At 43.6% G+C, this 23551-nt stretch overlaps 1 pseudogene; it reads right to left on the bottom strand.

The window, feature by feature from the left end:
* Positions 1-1260: 1260 nt before the first annotated feature.
* Positions 1261-11730, bottom strand: LOC134207597 (luciferin 4-monooxygenase-like; annotated as a pseudogene).
* Between the last annotated feature and the right edge of the window lie 11821 nt (positions 11731-23551).

Below are 23551 nucleotides of genomic sequence, written 5' to 3'. Positions count from 1 at the left end.
TGATGTCTATTCGTCTGCTGGAAGAATCGGCATCCATCGACACTTCCCACAATCGCAACAAGCGTCATGGCACTGCTTCGTCAAAACATCAGTACCGTCAGGCCTTGGGTCAGTTCACATCCTGACAACAGCAAAGATACTTGGTAGTCCAGAGATGTTCCATGTTGAGTGATTCCTTGCAGTAGTTGAATATTCACAGATTCGTCTTGGGATCAGCAGAGTTTATACATATCAAAAGATAGAAAAAGGAGGTTGAACAATCAATCAAATACAATTCTAAAGAAAGCCGTCAAGCTCGCAATGAAATGGATCTGGTGTGGGGTGCTACAATCAACTCAATTGACAGTTAGATCGGAAATAAAATAGCCCGGGCAGGATCTTCGGCAGGATCAGGCTAATTCGTCTATTAATAAAAAAACCCAGATTAATCCACCTACAGTGAGATTTTGACCCTTCCTTAGTTATAAGGAATTTTTTTCCAGTCTCCAGTATTTAAAACGAGATAAAACTACTCAGCTTCCCACGGCGATTTACCGTGAAAGTGAAAAAATAATTGCCTACCCAAAGGCGGATGTCATGGATTGAGTGACAACTCAACGAATGATAACGTACTGTACTTCATGCTGCCTATCTATAAGGAGCTCGTCGGATTGAATAACTATTGTGACATGGTTAGTAACAATCGTAACGCTGGTTGCATATATTGCACTCGTAATTCACAGAGACCTCGATATTAATTAATCCAGAACTAACTAAATCAGTCATTGATCTGAGCGAAACTCAATAGCGTTCAATAATAACATATATTCCGCCTTATGGATGCTTAATTTGGTAAAACTAAACTTGTTCAATACCTTAAAAATGAGCTAGATTTTTATGGTAGTGAATTTTAGATTTTGCACACATACGCACACATACATGCATACAAGTGGTCTATTAGTGTCTCAAAACATGCTCACATTTGCTATCTAGCTTCCACTGAAGAAATTTTTGAAATTCCTTTCAATTTTTACGTTTTTGCTTTTCTGAGAAGATTTTTTTGTACATGCTTCTATATGTTCCTCAATTAAAATCATTTGTTTCTTTGAAACAAATAAGAAAAATAGGCATAATTCCATATCATCCCAACAAACATTGGAGTCGATGGAACCGCTTATTAAGCCAAAAATAGTCTTCTTCAGCTGAAAAACTGGCTTATTCAGCTGAAATTGTTTGTTGGGATATCATTTGTTATAATTATATTTTCAATATCAAAGTGAATTTGTTTCAAATATCATACATTTTATTTAATAATTCACGAGATTTCTTGATAGATTAATACATAACACATCTGCGTAACGCATACAAAGTGAAATTATAGACACTTCCGAAGGAAGGGTCAAAAAGCAGTAATAAATCAATACACTTTTTATTGTAGTTATTTATATAGTATTTAGTGAATACGTCAAAATGATAATGATAAATTTCGATAAACAGACAATTAAAAACAAATATAAAGTCAAAACTTGTTAAAATGTCCCTTTTTTTAGCAGAAAGTTTTCTATTTCCCGATATTGTTGTACCGCTCGATTAGAATTTCTTTGCATTGTCTTCGAATAACTTTCCCAGAAGGCGTCATTGGGAGCTGCTTTATAAAGTACACTCCTCCGCGAAGTTGTTTGTAGCTACCTAAGCTTCCGTTTACAACTTCATGAATATCGTCAGATTTGACATCCATGCCTTCGCCTTTAACCACAAGTGCTGCGGGTAAATCGTTTCCCGGTATCGGTATTCCGGCAACGCATACGTTTAAAACTCCAGGAATTGCTTGTACAACAGCTTCCAGTTCACTCGGAGATATTTGGTAATTGCCGTACTTGATAATGTCCTTTTTGCGGTCGACCACGTATAGTAAACCATCTTCATCGAATTGTCCAATGTCTCCAGTGTGTAACCAACCTTCTTCATCCAACGCTTCTGCCGTAGCTGTGTCGTTCCCATAGTAGCCCAAGAATTTGAAGACCGGTTTTAGCAAGATCTCTCCCTGTTTCCCAATACCCAACGCTTTGCCATCCGTATCAACGATCTTCGCTTGCACAAGTGAACTTAGATATCCGGTGGACCCACCGCGGTACGTATCGGCATCGCTGCATGTTGCAACGCCTCCTATTTCCGACAAACCGTACCCCACATGACAGGTAGCATGCGTTATCAATTTTCAAGTGCGTATTTCAGTTCGGCAGAAACGGCTGATCCCCCACTGAACAATACTCGGATGCTGGTAAAATCCGTATTTGGAGCTCGTTCGTGCTTCAAAAGTTCCAGTGCTGCAGCCGGTGGAAAGAAGGTCATCGTAACACGGAAGTTTTCAATGATATTCAGCGCCAGCGCTGGATTGAATACATCTCGTGTGATTATTCTTGTTGCTCCGAGAGTTGTGCCAATCAGGAGGAAGAACAATCCGGACAACCAATAGAGGGAACTGAAGCAGAGTAGCACATCAGACGAGTAGATATCCGATATTGTACTTAGGTTTGCAATACAGGTTGAATGAGATAGACAGACGCCTTTAGGCCTACCTGTGGTACCGGACGAACATACAATAATGGCAACTCGGGTAGCCGCGTCCTCGAAATGCTGTGGTCTGTGAAGTACAATATCTACTGTATTTAATATTACTTATGCGACAATTACGACAGCCCAAGCAACCAAAAGTTCAAATTTTACTTAAATTTGTCCCTAACCGAACCAATTGGTTCACTTTTGGTTCACATTGAGTTCCTAGCTCCTTAACAGAACTTCAAAGTTTATTATTGCACTCCCACCATACAAAAATTACTTAAAATGCGAGCTGATTAAGCCAAAACATTCCCTCTTATCCGAACTTTTGGTTGCTTGGGAGACTTACACAAACTGATATTCTTTTCCGGTTGCTTCCAGTAATTCGTCAACATGTCTGCAGCCGTCAACCTTGTCTCCGCCAAGTATGAATACTACTGCATCGTTTTTAGTCATCTGTAGAGCGACTTTCATTTCAGGCCACGTTTCCTGATCGCAGAAAACCACCTGCGATCGTATCGTGGCGAGCATGTGACTAAGATCATCCCGTTTGAACGAAGCATCCAGCGTGTTGACAGGGATTCCTAGGGTGAAGCAGGCAAACAGCACCGGGGCAGCGTTCTCATCGTTGCGGACGGCCATGGTAAATATATTTCCCTGACCGTATCCCATCCGAGCGAGGTTCTGCGCTGCACGGATGGTTCGGAGGCGCATCTCACCGCATGTCACCTGGACACCTGTATCGGCGGAGATTTGGGTAATCTGCTGGGGACTGTGGTTCAACACGGTCAGTATAAAGGCACCCAGCGATTGGTTTGGGTTGTAGAGCGGTTGCACATTGGTACCCCGCCATATCTTGGTGGTCGGGTCGTAGAATGTGAAGATGTCTCTTGGCGATCGCATGGTATTATTTTGAGCTGAAATAAAAAGTATGCAGGGATATATGTATTAATTAACAGTACCCGGATAATGATTTTCAGAATATTCGTGCGGTGCGATCCTTTTGTGTCTTACTACCGTTAAATTAGCCTAAATGAGAGATGTCGTTTTTTGTTTTTCGTGATAGTAAAATAAAACATACTCATTCGATGTTATACGTTGATCCATGTCACGCAGCCTATATAATATATAATGCTAATCAAAGCAATCATGTTTAAATATTTAATGAAACAAAATGTCGTTTAGTCCATAGTCATTGAAACAAACCAGACGTTTTTTTATTTAGGCTGGAAACCTGCAACAAGTTATGGGCCTACGTAACGGAAGCCCATTCAGCATGAAAAAGCTGAACAACGCCAATTACTCGAGCTGGCGCTTCAAGGAAGAACTTTGCTGGTCGGGGAAGAACTGTGACGCTACGTGACACCAGGGGAGAAACCAGCAACGGAAGCGGATGCAGTTTGGGCCGCTGGAGACGCCAAGGGCAGGGCGACCATCGGGTTTTTAATCGAGGACAAACAACACGCGTTGATCCGATCGTTGATCCGACGTTGATCTGACGACGAACTCACCCTGGAGCTTGCCAAAAGGAAACTTCTGGACGAAGCAAGGATTCGGATCGGATTCCGCGATGAAAGCTGTGCCAGGGAAGAATGAGAAGAAGATATCAACGGGACGACAAGAAGGAAGTGAAGTCAAGTAAACCGGGGATGCTTACACCGAAATAGGAGAGCACCGTGTCGTTTGCATTTCTGACGCTGGCCTGCGGAAGAAAAACTGGAGACGCAAAAAAGCCTTGGATCGTGGACTCCAGCGCGACAAGCCATACCGTCACGAGCCGAGATTTATTCCTGGAACTGCACAAGAGCGAAGTCAAACACGTCACGTTGGCCGACGACAACACGGATAAGCAAACCAAGATGAGGTTGTCCAATGACATCATATCCCTCAATATATTCATTGAAATCGTGTTATCATGCTCGTTTGGAGACACGTGTGATAGTTCGTTTGGAGACAGAGGATTTATCTTCTCTTTGATAGCTCTTTCATATGATAGTTTGCATGGTTTGCTCGTTTCGAGTCGAGATGCGCAATGCTACCCCTGGTCGACGGATTAAAGATCCGTCAATGCGATGTGAACGATGCCTGCGAATGATGATGCAAGGGAAAAGGCACACGACCAAGCACACGACGCTTATCCCCAAAAGTCGAAATACCGTTCGGAGGCGCGGACTTGTGCGGACCGGTGGAAGGGCCATCAGTGAGTGACAAGCGATACTTCTTAACCATTATCGATGATTCTTCAAGGTTCTGCTTTTTGTACTTACTGAAGGAAAAGTCAGAAGTGCCGGACAAGATCATCGAGTTCGTGCAGGCGACCAAGACCCAATTTGGTCGTAAACCGAAGGTGGTGCGATCCGATCAAGGAGGAGAGTACACCAGTGACCAACTTCGTTCGTTTTAACGACGAGAAGGCATCAAGGCAGAATTCATGGTGGCTTACTGTCCACAAAAAAAAAACGGGTTACGGAGCGACGAAACCGCTCCCTTTTCGGGATGAGTAGGTGCTTTCTATTCAACGCTGAACTATCGTATCGCGTAGGCCTATCGATACCTGGACAAGTCAACGCGATTGGTGTACATCTGTCGGTGGGACAGATGATGAGATTACCGACAGCGATGACCTAGTCATCGTTGAACCACTGATTTAACTACGAAGATCCACGAGAAGCACGAAGGGAATCCTACTTGACCGTTACCGAGAAATCACCGGCGTGACGAGCAATTTCGTGGCTAAACCACGAAGTTATACCGAAGCAATTCAATGTCCGGAGAAGGAAGCATGGCAGAAAGGGATGGAGGAAGAGATCTAGTCATTAGAGGAGTACCAGACATGGGAGCTAGTACCACTGCCACTGTCACTCGAAACGGGAATTTAAAGCGATCGCCAGGGCACTTACGAAACTGCTCAAGTTTTCGAGTCTGAGAGAACTACATTTGTTCCTGGGAATACGCATAGAAAAGCAAGACGGCCACTACACATTGAATCAGGCCAGGTCTTCTTATTGGCATTACATCCCCACACTGGGACAGAGCCGCCTCGCAGCTTAGTGTTCATTAAACACTTCCACAGTTATTAACTGCGAGGTTTCTAAGCCAAGTTACCATTTTTGCATTCGTATACAGTTAAACCTCCATGAGTCGATGTTCTATGACTCGATATCGACTCATAGAAGCAAATTATTCCATATTAAAAAATATTTTCTGGGTTACTACGATGGTCCCTTCAAACAGCATCACAAGGTTTGTGTATTCCACATCTCGATATTTCCTTGAGTCGATGGTCCCTTCAATATCGACTCATGGAGGTTTTACTGTATCATGAGGCTAACACGATGATACTTTTATGCCCAGGGACGTCGAGACAATTTCCAAATCGAAAATTGCCTAGACCGGTACCGGGAGTCGAACCCAGCCACCCTCAGCATGGTCTTGCTTTGTAGCCACGCATCTTACCGCACGGCTAAGGAGGGCCCCTAATCAGGCCGGGTACATCGGCAAAACCGTAGAGCGGTTCGAGCTCGAAAACGCCAAACCGTGCAAAACTTCAATCGACCCAGCTTACGTAAAGCAAAAGGAGGAGGAAGAACTGCCAACTAAATAATGAGTCGTACCGCAGCTTGGTGGGCAGTTTGCTGCACGTTGCGGTCAAACACACGACCGGAAGTCTACCTCACCACATCATTGCTTGGCAGAAAGTTATCGGTGCTAACCAACCGAGGCACCGTGGGTACTGAGGTACCTAAAATCGACGAAGCGCTTGTGCCTCCATCTGGGATCCGGAAACGAAGATCTGGAGTGTTTTGTCGAAGCAGATTAGGCCGGAGATGAAGTTGACCGAAAATTCAACTCCAGATTTCTGATCAAGTTCGACGGTGGGCTGGTAAGTTGGGGCACTTGCAAGCAAACCTGCGTTGCACTATCTTCCACAGAGCCCGAGTTCGTAGCCCTGGATGAACTGCTGTGGATGTGCAAGTTTTCTAATAAGGAGCAGCGTGCTGGAGTGTATTTTTTTCATGTTGCAAGGCTACCAATGCTAATTCAAATAAAGAGTATATGTAAGTATCGCACACCCAGATTTTTTTACGCGGTTGAAATTATTTAATTTCTGGGTTAACCTGAACTTTCACAGCTTTTAACTACCATCTGAATTTTCTTTGATTTTTTTGTGAATTTTATTTTGAAGTTATTTTTGCTGCTTGGGTGATATATTGTCCTGAGTATCCATCACTCTGGCTCCAAGTAACCAAAAAGAATGATAAAGGAAATCTGGTAGGTGGAATACGCGTCTGGAATGTGAAACCTCAATTGCGTCCGGTTGGAGTCCAAGGGCTTCACGATCAGGCCAAATGCGAGACTAAACAGACCTGGCACGACGGCGCTTCGGCAGGACAGGAGAGTCCAATAAGCCGCTCGTAAAACCAATCATTACGAACGACATGAGATATGATATGACTCGATACAATCGATAACGACCTAGGCGACGAATATAGGATCACGGTCGGAAGCTTGCAACATGCAACAGCAAGTCGCTACGTTTCACAACACGATAATTACGATGAGTCACATCCCCGCAACTTCGCCGTCATGGTGCTGCAGAATCGCCCAAATTGGGCATTACGCGGCTACCTTTTACCAAAGCTGTGGCACCGCCAACGTGCTGGGAACCGACTTCACGAGAAAGAAGCGTTCTATGCACAACATGAGGAGATGTACAATGGATATGGATATGACAGGTGTTCCAAATAACCAAATTCACGATTCAACCATATTGGATTTTAATAATTGGGGAGCCAGCCGGTTTGTTTTCGTTTTGCACTGAAAATAAATTTTTCACCCCCGCCTTGTTCTCTTCCACAAACTTGGCAGATTGGAGCACCTAGTACTGTATTCATCTTGGATTTTGGACTGCGGGACGTCAGAATCTTTTTTATGTTTATTTAAAGGCCGTCATAATCGTCATCGGCGACATGAATGCTCAGGTTGGAAAGGACAAAATGTACAGATCGGTAATTTTTTTTTAAACTTTGCGCCCATGAAATGGTGATTCGAAGCACTTTCTTCACCCACTCCTTACTTACTTACTTATGGATCCTGTACTCCGGTGGTGCAAAGGGCCGACTTGAAAGATCTTCATCCTGAGCGTTGCCCAGCTATCGCTTTAACCTGTTGCCAGTTCTTTTATTTCTTTATTGAGACTTCGCCACCAGGACCCTCTGGGTCTGCTACTGCTGCGATATCCCGCTGTGTTCCAGTCTAATTCTACGCCCTAATGTCTGCGCCCCTACGTAGAGTATGGCTTACCCAGCCCCACCAGCCACCAGGCCCGAATTATATACCGCAGGCATCTGTTGATAAACACCTGCAGCCATTGAGTGTTCTCCACTGATACACACCATGTTTCGCTAGCGTATAACAGCACAGATTTCACGTTAGAGTTGAAAATTCGTATTTTGGTGCGTTCCTAACCATCTTCGATCTACAGCGAAGCGACGCACACTACCTGATATTCCAACACTCCTCCTTAGTGTGCACGCCTCGCTACTGTCCTGGCTCCTTCTAACACCGAGCCTCCCGTCCAGAGCTCCTCCTCGCCGGAACAATTCCTCCTGGTCCAAATCCGTTGCCCGTACAAATGGCCTCCACTCCGATGTTTGTACTACAACCTCTCCAACACATGCGTCTGCACAAGTAGCCCGACTCCGAAGCTTGCACAGCGCCTCTCGATGCTCTGCCGACCAGCTCCTAAATGTTCCGAGCCAAAGCTCCTCCTGGACTCCTGTTGACCAGCCAGCATCCTACTGAACGTTCCGAGCTCCTGATGAATTCCGTCCGGCGCTACTCAAGACTTACGTGGCTGATCCATGATTCCACTGCGCCACGCGACTTATGAGGCCGATCCATGATCCCACTGCTATAACGTCGACGGCCATACCATCCCACTAAGATGGAGAAAAGTAAAACTACGTATTGATGGACGATAAATAAATAAAATAAACGGGCGTGGAACAGATAAAACTCGATTTTCCGAAGGATAAAGCGCCAGCAGGGAGATTGAAACTGTACCGCGCTAATAACGCACCAAAGTTCTATGAGAAGTTGAATTCATCACGTAAGGGCCACGTACCATAGCCTGATATGTGTAAGGACATGAACGGGAACCTTCTTACGGACGAGCGTGAGGTGATCTAAAGATGGCGGCATCACTACTAAGAGGACCTGAATGGTGATGTGGCAGACAATGGTAGCGGTGTGGCAATGAACCTGGGAGCACACGCGCAGGACATACGTCTTCCAGCTCCGGATTTCCAGAAAATCCAGGAGGAGATTGGCAAACTGAAGAACAAGAAAGCCCTTCGGGGTTGACCAACCACCAGAAGAGCTGTTTAGACACGGTGATGAGGCACTGACTATAGAGCATTGCACTGGGTAATTACCATCTACGAAAAGTTAGATTATAGCAACTACCACGCAATCACACTGCTGAACGCTGCCTACAAGGTACTCTCCCAAATTTTATGCCGCCGATTCACACCAATTGCAAGCGTTTACTATGTTCTGAAAACTCATATGGGAATATGAAGGGGAGACTGGGTAGACTTGATCCCCTTTTCTGATTTCCGATGTATCACAGCCAAAAATAAATAAACATACGCGATTTCCACACAGACTCTCTAAGAAATATAGTATTTAACTTTACTTATGTATGACAGTCCTTAAATTATTGTTGTTATTGATACACATTCGATTTTTTGGAGTGCTGTCAAAAATCGACTTTTTAAATTTTCGGGGGAAATTGATCCCTCTCCAAGAACTTGCTTTGATAAAATTAAAGATGATAAAAGAAAGATGCCCCCAGACTTTATAAATATTTTTTCTTCAAAATACGCAGAATTTTCGAATTGCTGTGCATATACATGAACGATTTTTGTTATTGAATTCGACAGCACATACCTACAATTTTAAAATTTGGGGAGACTTGATCCCCTTTTTTATCTATTATCCCTATCTACGCAATACATATTTTTTCCTGCCAAAACTTCATCAAATCTGTCAAATCTACAAAAAAATAGAAGCCTGAATAAAGATTTATATTGTTTTGAATTTTTTCGCCAAATTTTTGTATGGGTGACTAATGGCGGATCAAGTGTCCCTATATTGAGGCAATAACTTCAAATCCAAATATCCTAAAACTTTGATGGAATGTTGACATTTTCATCAGTACAGATCATTAAGCATATTTATGGCTTTGTGCTGTGAAAAAACGAAAACTTTTCATTGTTATGAAAAGTTGTTCAAATTTTGCGTGGTCAATAAACAAATCTTTGGGAAGGTCAAAACATACAAACGACCCTGCAGAATAAATAAGGTTGTCAATCCAAAAAATAACTCACCACATAAAGGTCATTTGTTTAGAGGATCTATACTAAAAAATACGCTAGAACAAAACTACTTTAGTTCTCGATAAAACAGGGGGTGATTAAGTCTACCCACCTTCCCCTATACATTATGTGGGAGATTTTGATTTGAAAAATGTTTTGGAGCTAACAACTTTCTTTCGATGGAACTCGATACACATGTGGAAGTGTTGGCTTGGGAAATGGTTTGTGAGTGCTTCAACTATGCGTCCGATTTGAGAATCTCAGGATCATTCAGTTGCCGCTAAATTGCGAAGGCCGACGAAGGTCCTTCGTAGCTTAGTGGGTTAAAAGCACCAGTCTAGCATACTGAGGGTCGTGGGTTCGAGTCCCATCGAATATCGAAAATCAATACATTTTTCTAATCAAAATCATCCACATAATGTACATATTGCCTTATAAGTTTTCAGAACATAGTAAATTATTGTCCAATATGTACATTATGTGGTCCAATACACGGAAACAAGGCAATTAACGTTGATTAAACCGCCGATTGCCAGAGAGTTCGTGGGGAAGTACCAGGCAGGATTTATGAGCGAACACTCTATCATGGACCAAGTGTTCGTCGTAATGTCGCGAAAATAACGTGTCCACACATCATCTATTCATCAACATTAAAGTCGCATATGATACAATTGATTGGGATCGACTATTGCATTTACTGCACGAACACGGACTTCCGGATAAACTAAGAAGGTTGATCAAGGCGACGATGATTCGGGTGTTGTGCGTAGCTCGAGTACCTTTGGAACGCGCAAATAGCTACGGCAAGGTGATGATCTTCCGTGCCTGCTTTTCAACATCGCTTTGGAGGGAGTAATACGAGAGGCAGAGATTTCCACGAGCGGTATGATTGTCACGAAGTCCGTTCAGCCATTTGGTTTCGCCGACGACATTGATATTATGGCCCGTAACTTTGAGAAGATGGAATAAACCTACATTAGACTGAAGAGGAAAATAAAGCGGATCGGACTAGTCGAAGACGAAGTACATGATAGGAAGAGGCTCATGAGAGGACAATGTTAGCCTTCCATCACGAGTTTGTAGCGGTGGTGACGCAATCAAGCAGCACACGACTGGTTTGGCTTTAATCTTTGACGAGCTTGAAGTTGTAGCACGCTGCAAGTTTCAAACACAAGTTCGTTAAACATATTTTGATAAATAGTTTTTAAATTATTCTTGAATGCGTCTATGAATCGCTCGGAAAGGACTTTAATGCACTGCACATGTCATAAGCCATTTTGATCTTTGTTTGATATTTAATAAAAATAATTGAGGATCGTGTTGTGGTCGGCGTTTTGTGTGATCACCTCACATAAATTTGAAGTTTCAAACCATGGCTAACCATATGTCGGATACACGTGATGTGTCATATAATTGCACCAACTGCGTGTTGGACGACTTTTCTCCATGCACTACCACGTTTCACTTTCATTACATATAATCAATCACTAGATACGCACCTCTTATCGTAATGCCGGTGTTTACACAACTGATCGATGGTCAGTTTTACAAGCACTAATAGTTAACCTGATTCGAAATCAACCGATCAACTTTCCAAGGTGGTATGTCTTGATCTTCACGATCTCACTGGAGGTAGTTTTCGAAATAACTAGCGTTTTGTTAGAGCCGTCGGTTTAAATGTGCCACTGTGTCTTGAACGATACGTTATCTGTTTGTCATTGGCCAGATTTTTTTCAGATCTTTCGTGATAAACAATGTCAACCTACTACTTAGTGATAGGTACACGCTGCCTGGATGCTTTGAATCTGGTCGTGTGCTACAAACAATGTGTATGATGACGAGTCAACAGCCATATACACTCCCGTTCCCGAATTGTGGGGACACTCTTAGAAAAGTATATGTAAATGCATTTTTCTAAATGTATCTCAATCAAGGAATGTAAAATAAAAACATTGCCAATGACAACAACATTGTCCTCTCTTGTAAATGTTGGGACAAACTCAACTCGCAATAAGCGTTTGTCCCAAACTGCAACAGAATAGGACAATGATCGCCTGCCGCGCATTTTGAGAAGTAGTCGGTTTCCGATGATGTTTTTGGTTTAATAAGTATCAGTTATCATAGTTTAGACATAAACTTAACCATCTGTTGACATGATTTGTGTTTTACTTCTGAAATATACAAGTTATCGCAGTTTGAAAAGTTCACAACAATTACCTCTCCATGTTTGTTGCAAATAAAATGGAACGCAACAATGTCTTTATCCTCTGCAGATGAGGACAAAGAGTTATCGCTATTCCCTTTTGTCACTTGTTTTATGCTTTTTTCAGCGACAATTACATTCCTTGATCTCAATGCATCCCCAAACTTTTGAGTGATGACACCAAAGTATTTTTTTATTGAATAATCTTCCAAATTTCCTCAAAATTCTCATAAATGTCTTTCAAAGTGTACATGATGAGCGTGGGGCCCTCCTTAGCCGTGCGGTAAGACGCGCGGCTACAAAGCAAGACCATGCTGAGGGTGGCTGGGTTCGATTCCCGGTGTCGGTCTAGGCAATTTTCGGATTGGAAATTGTCTCGACTTCCCTGGGCATAAAAGTATCATCGTGTTAGCCTCATGATATACGAATGCAAAAATGGTAACCTGGCTTAAAAACCTCGCAGTTAATAACCGTGGAAGTGCTTAATGAACACTAAGCTGCGAGGCGGCTCTGTCCCAGTGTGGGGATATAATGCCAATAAGAAGAAGAAGAACATGATGAAAGCTCTATTTAATTTTTCATTCCGAATTTCGGTCGCACTATTTGTGGGGCCCTCCTTAGCCGTGCGGTAAGATGCGTGGCTACAAAGCAAGACCATGCTGAGGGTGACCGGATTGGAAATTGTCTCGACTGCCCTGGGCATAAAAGTATCATCGTGTAAGCCTCATGATATACGAATGCAAAAATGATAACTTGGCTTAGAAACCTCGCAGTCAATACTGTGGAAGTGCTTAATGAACACTAAGCTGGGAGGTGGCTCTATCCCAGTGTGGGGATGTAATGCCAATAAGAAGAAGAAGAATTTGTGGAAAAATTGGCCATAAATTCAACATGAGTTCTAGAACTTTAGTAGCCGTAAGCGAAGGTTTAGTGATCTATATTTCAGTAAAATATATAGAAAATATATACACAGCAAAAACTATGTGAAATTCAACGACATTTAAAAATGTAACTCTTCCGTTCAAAGATATAAACAAACAATTTAACTTTATTGAATTTTACAATCCAGCGTTGCCTTAATTAATTTATAAAAACTGCATCAATTTGTATGATCCAAATATTTGCAGAAAAAAAACATTGAAAGTTAATAATATTTTACCTGTGTACGAAGAGATTTATTATCAGTCATTCGAGCTTGGTGGGGAGGGTGCGCAGGTTACATGTGAGAGTTAATCTTTTGGAGTCATGTATTGAATGCAGTGCAGAGATACGGACGCAGAACATTTACCTGCTTTCCAAAGGGTGTTCTCAAACTTTTGACCGGGAGTGTACCTGCTTAGTATGCTGATAATAGGGTAGAAGTGGGATGAGAATAAAAGATGACAATGACTATAGCGGTTTTGAGATAATGAGATTTAATTTTGTAGAGCTCAAGAGGTCTCTTGGATAATTATAAACCTTGAAGTAATATACCCATGGTGTTAATCATAAAGGGAAGTCTATTAACTGCGGCAAATAATATTAACCATTTATCGTCTTCAATATGATGATCGCTGAAACTGTAGAACGAAATGCTCTCTGGAATCGACTCCTATAAACTTTACGTAATTTATGGACATTCCCAAAATGCAATGGAAAAGGGCAAGTCCAAAGAATAACTCCCATGACAATAACAGCATGTGATCCCATACATCATTGCGTGATGTCTGATTCGCTCCCAGCTTTGAAGTTCCTATACTGCCACTCACAGCAAGTCAGTCATAACTGATTTTTTGGCGACTTTGAATTATTATCAAATTTTACTTAATTTTCACTTTTTCTATTTTATATAATTTATATAATTACTAATTTTGTTTGATATTTATCTAATACATGCATTCGTATCTTAAACTTGGTACTATACCACGAAGGCAACTTCAGAATCATTTACAAAATTTTATTTTGAATCCTCTGAAGTGCCTTCTTTCTGGTATTGCAGCACCTAGTCCATATTGGCACAACATACAACATGGGTGGTCTAAAAATATGTTTGTAAATCAAAAGATTGTTCTTAAGACAAAATTTTGATTTTCTGTTTATAAATGGATATAGACACTTAATATATTTGTTACATTTGGCTTCAATGACTTCAATGTGATTTTTAAACTTTAATTTTTGATCTAGCAGAAGTCCCAAATATTTAGCTTCGCTAGACCAATTAATTGGAACCTCATTCATAGTTACAGAATGTGTGCTAGAAGGTTTCAAATAAGAAGCTCTCGGGCCTCGGCTTATGTGGAAAAATTATAAACTGAGGTTTGGAAGCATTCGGAAAAATTTCCCATTTTTACAAGTAAGTGGAAAACATAATTAAATTATATATTGTCTTCGCCTCACATTTTTGCCACAAGTGCTCACCTCGGCATGATCTGCCTAGGATCCGACGTATAACACGCGGCAATACCAAAGTTCCATCACTACTAGAGATTCAAACAGCTCAATAAAACCCCAGGGGTCGATCGCATATCAGCCGAGATGCTAAAAGCTGACCCCATTACATCCGCTCAACTACTGCATCATTCATTTCGTTATATCTGGGGCGCCGCAAATTTTCTGGTCGACTGGATGCAAGGTATCTAAGTGAAGGTACCCGAAAAGGGTGACCTGACTGTATGCGATAACTGCCGAGGCATTATGTTGCTGTGTACCGTTCTCAAAGTTCCATGCAAAGTTATCCTAGCCCGAAATAAGGAGAAGATCGATGCGACTCTCCGGCGGTAGCAGGCCAGATTCCGTACCGGAAGATCTTGTGTAGACCATATTGTCACGATCCGTATCATTCTGGAGCAGGTCAACGAATTCCAAGAGTCCCTTTACTTGGTAATCATCGACTACGAAAAAGCTTTCGACCGTCTCAATCACGAGAATATGTGGGGCGCCCTGAGACGCAAGGGGGTTCCTGAGAAAATCATCGGCCTCATCGAGGCACAGTACGAGGCCTTTTCGTGTAGAGTGCTGCACAATGGGGTCTTGTCCGACCTTATCCGGGTCGTAGCTGGTGTGAGACAAGGATGTATTCTATCACCGTTACTGTTCCTCATCGTAATCGACGAGATTCTGGTAGATGCGATTGACCGTGAACCTAACCGCGGGCTGTTATTGCAGCCTATAACCATGGAGCATCTAAATGACTTCGAATTGGCTGATGACGTTGCACTCCTCGCGCAACGGCGCTCTGATATGCAGAGTAAGCTCAACAACCTTGCCGAGCGCTCCTATTAGGCAAGTTTAGTCATCAACGTCAACAAAACCAAATCGTTGGATGTAAACACGGTGACCCCTTCCAGTTTCACAGTAGCCGGACAACCAGTGGAGAATGTTGAAAGCTTCCAATATCTTGGTAGCCAAATGACGTCAGACGGCGGTACCAAGATCGACATAGGCGCACGGATCAAGAAACCAAGGGCTGCCTTTGTGAGTTTAAGAAATATATGGAAAAACAGGCAGATAAGTGAGCGCACCAAAATACGAATTTTTAACTCTAACGTGAAATCTGTGCTGTTATACGCTAGCTAAACATGGTGTGTATCAGTGGAGAACACTCAACGGCTGCAGGTGTTTATCAACAGATGCCTGCGGTATATAATTCGGGCCTGGTGGCCCCACAACTGGATCTTAAACAACCAGCTTCATCGTCGTTGTCACCAGAGGCCGATAGCAACAGAAATTCGGGATCGGAAGTGGGGCTGGGTCGGCCACACTCTACGTAGGGGCGGAAGCGAAATCTGTAAACAAGCATTAGACTGGAACCCAGCAGGGCATCGCAGCAGAGGCAGACCCAGAGGCTCATGGCGGCGAAGCCTCAATAAAGAAATAAAAGAAGTCGACCGAAATCTAACCTGGCCACAGGTTAAAGCGATAGCTGGACAACGCTCAGGATGGAGATCTTTCAATTCGGCCCTTTGCACCACCGGAGGTGTACACTACCGCTAACCGCAAGTCGAGCATATCTGTTGAGTATATGGGCATCCATATACAGATTTATTTATATTATTTATATTATTTATTTATTTATATTTATATGCTCGACTTGCGGTTAGCGGCAGTACGGGATCCATAAGTAAAAAAAAAGTAAGTTAGAACTTCAACAATTTTCTAGTCTAGTCTAGTCTACACATACACAGCCATCACTTGGAAGAATTCTGGAAAATGATAAAATCGACTATTTCTATCATTTTTCTTGAAATTATTTATGTTTGGAGCACATCGATGTAGTTCAAACATAAAAGTGGCCAGGCCTACTATGCAGTGTTGTTGAGTATATAACTATGAAAACCAATTTAACTTGATTTCACATTTGGTCGGGGTTCAGCCAAACCGCACCAAGCGGCTTTTTGACTGACTTGTGATATTTTGTTAGTACAACGACAACGAAAACAGTTTAATATCAATTTATGCATACGTTTGCAGTAGGATATCCTCAGTTATGTGGTTGAGGGATATCCGATACGATTTGCGACCGATTAAATCTGCTAAACGAAGGTTTGAGTAGAAAAATGGGTAATGGTAATTGGCGCTTGGTGCGATTTGGCTGAACCCCGACCATTTAAGACTTAGAACGGGGACATCTCGTACCAACCGCTCTGTTACATTATTAAGTAAGTAATGAATGATTAATCTTTGGGAGTGACTTATCTTTTTTTTCTTCCTAAGCAATGGAGGGGGAATCTGCTCAACAGACATCCTGGGTTGACCAGGAAGTGCGAGGTTAGGGATCACCGAGGGAGGCAGGACTACATCCCCGACCCGCTAAACCGTTTCCATTGCCGCCAAGCCCATAGTCCCTTCGGTACAACCAGAAAGTAATGCTTCAAAGGGGGGCCTGTGCACAACGCACCCTCGAGGTTAGCTGCGTGTCCTTGCAGCACCGAACATCGTAACTCGCTTTTTTAGAAGAACACCATGGTATCTTGCCAGCGCGTTGCCGGCTTTCCAGGTGACCTTACCACTCCCTATGTCCTCGGAAGGTGGGAAGGGTCGACTTCGCGCCTGCTTCCCTCTGCACGACTGGTATCAAGAATGATGATGCCGCGTGCACCCCAAATTGACCTTTCTGCGATAGGGCCTATTCGCCAGCACACAGAGGGACTTGCCGACGCGGTGCCTACGCCTGCCCCAGCCTTGACGAGGACCCCTTTCCGTCCTCGGGCTCGGAACCCGCCCGGTTGACCAACGCCGCGAAAGCGACGATACCATGTTGTTCTTCGCGCGGCCACTTGTTCGATAAAAGGATCGAGTTCGACCACAGAGCATGACCACCGGTATGACCCATGAAGCCGACTCCGATACCTTGGACCACCTCTTATTTGCGCCTGAACTAGCCATCCTTGAGTCCACGCGCCACCTTCTGTGTAGCTCCGAGACGATTTGGGCGATAGCCGATAAAACGGCGTTCCAGCCAACTTCATCTTTACACATCCTCTGAACTAGGTTGTCCGTGGTAGTGTCCAGACCACATGTGGCAAGCATGTGGTCACGCATTACGCAAAAACGTGAGCACACGAATAACACGTGTTCCGCCGTTTCCTCTAAACCTGCGCACACCAAACAATCGGGCGAGGCCGAGCAAGCCAGCTGCGTTACCTGCACTGTGATTTTGCAGTACGCTTAAACGCCGGGCACATCGAACCCCCCATGGGGTGCTTGCTGTTCACAGCTTTGCTGGAACAAATCAAACAATTGGGAGGGTTCGTGCCGCATTGTGCCTTATGTCCCTCCAATCCGCAGCGTCGGCAGAGATTGCTTCTGTCAGGGCCTTTGCAGTCCCATTGCTTGTGCCCCGGTTCCAGGCACTTGAAGCAAAATTCGGGTTGCTCGTATATGCGCACAGGGCATACCGACCATCCCACCTTGACGCTCCCTAACTTGACTACCTTGGAGGCGTCCGCCGCAGATAGCCGAACCAATGCTACCTGCGTCGCTGCCGGATCTTTCCGTAGCCGAACGGCTGCGGTGGGCGTCTCCACTTCACACTGTCGCCGCAGTGCCGTGACGAGCTCTTCGACTTCGGTGATCTCGTCCAGGTCTTTAACCCTTAGATTCACCTCCGTAGTGAGTGCCCTCACCTTGACCGTCTCGCCTAGAACTTCCTCCGCCAACTAGGCGGCGCCCTTTTGCGAGACGCCCCGCTTCAGCTCGAGGATCATCTCGCCCATCCGGGTGCGTCTTATTCGACGTACGTCGGCGCCGAGTTCACCGAGCTTGACGTCACTCCTCATCGCCTTCAAAACGTCCGAGTACTTAGCCTCGTCCGCCGTGATGACTAGGGCATCGCCCCAGGAGCGATTGGCGCCTACCCTAGACTTCTTGCTACCCTCATTCGCCTGGGCCTTCTTTTCGGCCCTTGACGTCTTCGGTTTCCTCTTGTTCTTGACCAGGGTCCAGGGTGCGTCATCCCCCTCTATTTCCCTGGTTTGGTGCGGCTGAGAACTTTCAGCCTGCCGTAACCCTCCACCACCGTCTTTCCTGAGTGGACGGACCTTTCCAGGTCCTTCCTTCCCCGGTTTTGGAGGTACCTGGCCGGGGTTCAGCTTCCCAGCCCCACTACCCTTGTTCGGGGTAGTAACCCTCCGCGTTTTGGAGTGGCCCCCAGGGAGCTCATCCCCTGGAGACTGTCTCCCCCGTTTTTGTGTCTGCTCCGTTGGAGCAGTCACCCCCGACGTACCCGCAAATACTAGAGCCTCAGTCTGGGTAGACCTCGACTCCACCGATTTCACGGGTTTACACTTGGCCGTCCCAACCGCCCTCTCCAGCTTGGCTTGGGAGTGACTTATCTAAGAGGATTAATGTACACTCCTTAGGTTTTTGACGTCTTGGGATGGAACACAGTTTTTAGTCTAATGCCCTGGCCTATACAAGCCTAGGTTCAAGCGCCATTTCTCGCCCTCTGTAATGAGAAAAGAAATGTAGAAAAGGAAAAGCTAAAAACATCACATAATAATAAACCTTCAAGCACAAAATGGCCTAGCTCTACGGTCCGGCCCCACGAAGTGCTTTTACCGACCCCCAGGAATCTCCCGTAAGTATGTACACCTTGTACAATCCCACTACATTCGTGACACAGAACTCCTTCTCACGCACTCAAAATCTACCATGGCACTTTATACCGACTCACATAATAAACTTGGATATAATGACCAACAGTTGATTCCTAACCAGTAATGGACCCTCCAGCCATATTAACATTATTTTAGCGTAATATAAACATTTTATTATAGAATTTCATCGGGAGAACCTGACTTACATTTCAATGATTCGATTACATGCATTGGAAATACCAAAGAATGTGAAAATTGAACAATTTTGTAAAAATAAACACGAGAGTGTCCATTATATGAATAGTTTGGTGGGTCCATAATAAGGAAGGGGAACACCCCGAAACGGAACATGAAAATCAAATCGAGTGTCGACTATAGGATAGCAATTTTCTATTATGGACCTCTAGGGGGTCTACTATCGTACGTACTTTGGACTCCGCAAGACGCTCCGATCGAATAGAGTTCGCCGCCGTACCAAACTGACTATCTAAGTACAAAACGCTTATAAGACTGGTAGTTCTCTACGGACACGAGACCTGGACGATGCTCGTGGAGGACCAACTGGGAGTTTTTGAAAGGAAAGTGTTGCGTACCATCTATGGTGGGGTGCAGATGGCGGACGGTACGTGGAGGAGGCGAATGAACCACCAGTTGCATCAACTGTTGGGAGAACCATCCATCGTTCACACCGCGAAAATCGGAAGACTGCGGTGGGCCGGGCACGTAGCCAGAATGTCGGACAGTAATCCGGTGAAAATGGTTCTCGACAACGATCCGACGGGAACAAGAAGGCGAGGTGCACAGCGGGCAAGGTGGATCGATCAGGTGGAGGACGATTTGCGGACCCTCCGCAGACTGCGTGGTTGGCGAAGTACAGCCATGGACCGAGCTGAATGGAGAAGTCTTTTATGTGCAGCACAGGCCACTCCAGCCTTAGTCTGATAATAAACTAAAATAGAGGGTCTACTATAGCAAGTTCAGATCATCGTTGTTTGTTTATTTTCATTTCACTAATTTATTTATGCATATGTATTTTGTTTGGGTTATTTATACATTCATCCAGTTATCTCTATCGCTTTCTTCATCTGTTTCTGTTTCCTCCTCCGTTTCTTCACTGTCTGACTCATCGGCCAAACTATATAACTTGTTTGTTTCCCTTTTAAGAGCATCTCTGTCCAGAAGAAAAGTGATGAAATCTTCCCTAGTCTTGTTGAAGGATCGAAGTTCTTTTTGTAATGTTTTGAACCACGTGACGCATGGGCGGCAGGTTCTTTTAGGTCCTGACAGTTGAAGATGGTATGCAGTTTGTAGAAGATGATTATTTTCTCGTCTCATGATATGCCCCCAGTACAAAATTCTGTATATTTTTACCTTTTTTCCTATTGTTCTCTTCGAAAGCAGCTTTTTTGTCGACACGCTTTCCGTCCCACCGCAAGCTTTGTACCATTCCTGTGTAGTTTTCCTTTCGAAGTGACGTAGGGTTCTTCGGTTCCTAGCGGTAAGAGCTGTGGCGTTCAGACCGAACACTACTGTGGGCACCACTACTGATGCATAAATTCGTTTGGCGATGGACCATGGTGGTTTGTTTTTTAGAAGGAATGGGAGAATCATTTTTCCCACTTTCGTTCCGTGAAGGCACCTTTTCCTTACATTCTCCGGACGATTGAGAATTGATGTAAGGTATGCCCCCAAGTACCTAACGATGGGCCGTGCTTTCATGTCTATGTTTGCGATGCTGAAGGCTTCTTCAATCGCTGACTTTGTGCATTTAGGGTCTCGGACTAATAGCTCCGATTTTCCAGGATGTATCTCGAGTCCTACCTCCTCCAATAGCTGCTTTAGGGCTGTGCTAATTTCGTTGAGCAACTTTAGGTCATTGCAGATGATAAGAATATCATCTGCATATGCCAGGATGACAGGCAGTTTCAGAGAGCGTCCTATTCCTAACGATATCTCCGGGAACTTTAGCTTTAGCTTGCAGAGAACGTGGTGCATCAGGATTGTGAAGAGACGCGGGGATAGTGGACAGTCTTGCTTTACTCCTTTACTTTTGCTAACTCTAGGGGTCTTCAGATTTCTCCAGCGTAAACATGTTCTATCTTTAAGTTCAAGCTCAATAATCCTATTAATTATGAAATTTGGAACCTTCATGAATATTGTTACCGCTCGTCAGATCCCGACCCGACCACACAAGCGAAGAGAGATCGCCACTCGATTTCAGTACATTCAAAGTTAATTGCCTATACGTCGGGTATTAAGCCACCCGGAATGGAAATTAATTACTATGTCTGTATACTCGATTATGCATATGTACAACATGTGATAGATTTAGTTCGGAAAAGGTATTGGAGGGTAAACCGCCCCTTTTGAATGTACTGAGCTCGAGTGGCGATCGCTCTTCGCTTGTGTGGTCGGGTCGGGATCTGGCGACCAACTGGCACAACCTCACACAACCCTACTCCTACTTCATTGAGTGCCGTTGCTGAGGAAGCAAGTGTGTAGGTAGACCTGTGCGCCGGTCACATCATCGGCGGCGGCGGCGTGGTGGTCACTTTTGCCCCGGTGGCGGCGGCGCGCCGTTGACTTTGATCGGCGGCGGCGGCGGCGGCGTGAACCGGCGTGGAGGAAAAAAACAATGACTGGAAAAATCAATTTTAACTTTTTGTCTGTGCTCTGGGGTCAAATTGACCCCAAATTGAAATTGCTATAACTTTTTCAATGTTTGTCCAATTTTGGATTTTTGGGGCTGTTTCGAAAGATAATTTAATCATCTTTCAGGTCGTTATCAAAGATTGACTATTGGTGGGCGGGTACATCGCGGGGAGGGGTTTTCGTAAAAAATGGTACAAAAACAGTGATTTTTCATGCTTATTTTACTTATATCTGAAAATTCTACCCATTTTGAACTGCACCTTTTCAGGTTTGTTACGCAAGAAGGCGTGTGCTTTGACATCAGGCATTGATTAGTTTTAAGCTTGGTCGCTAGGTGGCGGTATATTTGAATTCATTATTTTAGACTACTCAAGTAATTCCGATATATGGAATTTTCCACATTGTAAATATTCTTATCGCACAAATTTGAAATTTGTAAAGATGACGTCTTTAACAAAGTTCATTTGGTGGGAATGGACTGTCATGTGACGGAATAAATAATTAGGAAATTTACAAATAGGCGGCGCTAGTGTACTTGCAATATTCTTGCATGTTTGAAATATTGCTTTAGCTTGAGATCCCTGATACCTACACCCAAGTTGTATTCGGCAACATTATTCAGGATGTCCAGGACTACAAAGCGGTGCTTAATATAATGAGCACTTCTTCCAAGATGCAGCACTAGTGAGCTGTTATATTTGAGTATACTGTTCCATGTGAGATCTGATGTATTTTGGTTTGTAGCATTTTTGGCTAACATGAATGTTGTGGTAGAGTTCATCAAAAGTTTTCTTTGTATTCAACCTGCTCGAGCGATGCTGCAAATAATAGAATGTGTTCACATAATATGTTTTAGGTCATCCAAGAAAACCCTGGAATTAAGTCCTTTGGGTCTACATGCGTAACCAAAGATCAGCCAATTTGCCGCCTATTTGTAAAATTCCCAAATATTACGTCACAAGACAGTCCATTTCCACTAGACGACCTTTGATCAAGACGCCATTTTAACAAATTTTAAATTTGTGCGATAAGAATATTTACACTGAGGAGAATTTCATACATCGGAATATTTTGAGTAGTCTAAAATAATGAATTCAAATATACCACCAGCTGGCGGCCAAGTTCTAAGCTAATCAACGCCTCATGTTAAAGCACACGCCTTGCTGCAATACCTTCTTAAAAAAGGTGCAGTTCAAAATGGGTAGAATTTTCGGATATAAGTAAAATAATCGTGAAAAATCACTGTTTTTGTACCCTTGTTCACTAAAACCCCTCCCTGCGATGTACCCACCCACCAATAGTCAATCTTGGGTTACTACCTGAAAGATGATTAAACTATCTTTCGAAACAGCCCCAAAAATCCAAAATCGGACAAACAATAAAAAAGTTATAGCAATTTCAATTTGGGGTCAATTTGACCCCAGAGCACAGACAACGTAAGATTTTTTGAGCACAGACAGAAGGTTAATGCGGGTTTTTGGATTCATGCGGTTTTGATTCACACGACAGGAATCGTCCGTATACAAATCAACTTCAGTGGATTAAAATTGCAATATTCTACGTTTGCCGATCATCAAGCAGCACATTCAAAATAGTCAATTGTCGGCGACACTAATCAATACCTGATTTCAAAATGTTATTTATGTTAAAATGTTATGATCAACATAAATAAAAATAAATACTAGCTGAGTAGGACTGGG

The sequence above is a fragment of the Armigeres subalbatus genome, chromosome 1, assembly GCF_024139115.2.
Source record: "Armigeres subalbatus isolate Guangzhou_Male chromosome 1, GZ_Asu_2, whole genome shotgun sequence".
In the NCBI taxonomy this organism is placed as follows: Eukaryota; Metazoa; Arthropoda; class Insecta; order Diptera; family Culicidae; genus Armigeres; species Armigeres subalbatus.
Note: the sequence above shows the minus strand (reverse complement) of the source record. Positions and strands in the feature narration are given on the sequence as shown.